Raw genomic sequence first — 3,370 nt, 5'->3', positions numbered from 1 at the left:
AATAGGGCTCCTCACAATCCTTACAACATTTAACATGGTAAAACATTTTACATTTAACACATCATGAATACCCCTGAAGTAGAGAATCTTATCTGTCATAGAGGCGCACTAATACAGAATCATTTTGCTGACAAGCGACTTCTATGTACAACTTTTATCGAGACTACAAAATATAGAATATAGTTAAGAATACTACCAGAATGCCATAAAAAGTAGCAAACAATTTGAAATTTCAATTCATTTATTCGTATAATATTAATCTGTTTGTGTGTGAACAGCTTAGCTCAAATACTAAAAGTTATATAAAACTGAAATTACATATTTATGCATATGTCCGGCATTTGAAAGTGATGTTTTTGCTAAAATCGACCTACCTAAAGTATCACTTTATAGAATCGATTTTTTTTTCTCCAAACAGTGAATTAATGAACAACTAAACGCTCTTTAATACCAGTAATGTGAGATCAGACCATCATTCATAGTCACAGCAGTAGATCAGTTTACCAAAAACAAACAAATAGATACATTTTACGAGAATAAGACTAAGACATAGATTAAAAGGAAAATATAATAAAAAGCCGTTTACAGGGAACACTTGAATGGATAAATAAGTTTAAAAAAACAAAAACATAAAATTATAAACATTTAGCAAGGTAAAACATTTTACATTTAAATCATCATGAATAATAATTATAGCATTGCTATAATAAAGCTTGAAAACGCTTAGGATAAGCGTTTAAAACGTAATATCTTCTTATAGCCGCACATACAATGACGTAGCGTAGGCGGCGGATTCTAAGAGAGAAGAAAGTGGGTCAATGTTGCGGTGTTCCTTCGGCAAGGCCAGAGCGTACCGAGGCGATCTCTATCGGCCGATCTGAAGGAATGGCCAACATCTCCCGAGGCAAGGTCATTCGATTTGAATGGGTCGTGACTGAATGCATTGCGGTCGGCATCCATCTTTAATCGTTCTTTCGTTCTTAATAAACTATCCGGGCTAAGTGGGGGAAAAGCCATTATAGCGAAGGTTGTTTGAATGAGCTAATCTGAGCAAATTTTTCATAAAAATAAATAATTTAAATTCTATCCATTATAGTCTCAAAACCTTTTATTTCTCTTATAAGTCCGACGTTTCGGCCAATCCAGCCATCTTCAGGGACAATCTTAATACAACTTTGAAATTATGATATGAAGTTGTGATAAACGTTTTAAAGAATAGTGTCTGTGATAAATGATTTTGACTTTGTTTTAAGTGAATATTGACTAATTAAAAATTGATGCTTTGACCTGGGCAGAATAACCTGCATGGAGTTTAGAGTTTTTTAAATAATGTAATTTCAAAGTTGTATTAAGATTGTCTCTGAAGATGGCCGGATTTGCCGAAACGTCGGACTTAGAGAAATAAAAGGTTTTGAGATTATAATGGATAGAATTTAAATTATTTATTTTTATGAAAAATTACCAGTCTCAAGAAAATATTAAGATTATAAATTAAAAATTTTTCATTAGAAATTTTTAAAATATTATATAATTATGGAATTATTAATATATGTAAATAAAAATAAACGTGTGTGTACGTATACTTCACTTTGCAGCCATAAATAAAGGATATTTATGGTCTGGAAGACATGGTGTTTGTAGTTGTCTGGATCAATTAGTACAACTGCAAAAGAGGAGAAAAAAGGAATTATTTCATCCCAATAGTTGATTACTTTAATGAAAACTATCTATAATAACTATTAAAAATTGATGAGTCTGCCAAGTATAGATAAGGGGAATAAAAAATGGCGGCTGTTTCAAAACGATAAAAAAAATAGCATTCCAGTCTATATCTTTAAAACTACGAACAAAATAGAACACTTAAGAGAACATCAGTTAAAGTAGAATAAATTTGCTAAAATCTTATCCCTAATAGAACTATTTACGTTCAATAGTACTCGAGATATAACTTTTTAAATTGCAACATTTCATAAACATGAACTGAAAAATCAGTAGCTAGTGAATTTATTTTGAGAAATCTATATCTCAAAAACCATTCGACATACAAATGTCTATTAACATTCAAATTAAATATTTTAACATACTATAAACTGGTATATAATGTTTATCTTCGTAGGAGTAGTAGTTTTAATCATTTACGCCAAACGAATTCACAAAATTTTGATTTCTAGCTGTTCAGACAAAAATTTTGATTTTCTTTTTCATATTTTCAACCAGCGTAGTGGCTGCAATAGTTACTGCCGTGACTGCAACTGTCGCGATGGCACTATTGTTCGAAATAAAATACGAATTTTTAATCGTTTCCTGAGTAAGTAGTTTCATAACTCCTTTCCTTGAATATTCAGTTTAAATTATTCCCAGGGACAGATTAAACGTGGGAAAAAACTTAGTGAAACATTATGAAACCATGTTTGTTTTTTTTAAACGATATACAACATAAGTTTTTCTGCAGTGTTTAAAGTTTTAGCCTGAAATATCTTCCTTTACTCCTTATTGAAATAATTTTTATTAAAATTTGTGGGCTAATTTGTTAGGACTAGTAAAAATTAGAAATAAATATGGGCCAAGAAATGAATAAAATAAGACTTATAATCACTGTTTCGGGCTTCGATATTTGAAAACACTTTTCGATGAAGGATGGTTAAAACTTGGATGGAACTACTTGGTTAGTTGTTATCTGTTTGCACAGTTACCTCTTAGAACTATAACATCATAATAACAAGTCCAAGTACAGACTTCCTTTTAACTTTTCTTGTTTCTGACTTATTACCATGTTTATGTTTTCTTTGGTCAAACGATTTAATTCAGAATCACTGAGAATAAAACACGAACAGATTTTATGAACACGTGCTTGCATATCGCTTTATTTCAACTTTTCCGATTTGTAACATACTGGGGTCCCTATACCTATTTTCGGAGGTGCTGAAAAAAAAATCGATTTTATGATCTCACAACTGCGTATCGATTTATTTTAACTTTTCGGATTTCTAACATACTGGGGTCCCTAGATAGATTTTTGAGATGCTAAAAATGAGAATAGAATCGATTTAATGATCACGAGCTAACAAATCGAATCATTTTAACTTTTTGGTTTTCTAATATATTGGCGTCGCTTTGTATGTTTTCAGAGATACTGAAAATGAAATAAATTTTATGATCGCGTGCTTAAGAATCCATTTATTTTAACTTTTCCAATATGTTACAAATCCGAAAAGTTAAGTTACTAAAAAAATCCGTTAGGAGCTCTTATGTATTTATCATTCAACATGAGTTTAAATAGGGCTCCTCACAATCCTTACAACATTTAACATGGTAAAACATTTTACATTTAACACATCATGAATACCCCTGAAGTAGAGAATCTTATCTG

This window comes from Halyomorpha halys, unplaced genomic scaffold (genome assembly GCF_000696795.3).
Source record: "Halyomorpha halys isolate HHAL.00 unplaced genomic scaffold, Hhal_1.1 Scaffold28.1, whole genome shotgun sequence".
In the NCBI taxonomy this organism is placed as follows: Eukaryota; Metazoa; Arthropoda; class Insecta; order Hemiptera; family Pentatomidae; genus Halyomorpha; species Halyomorpha halys.
Note: the sequence above shows the minus strand (reverse complement) of the source record.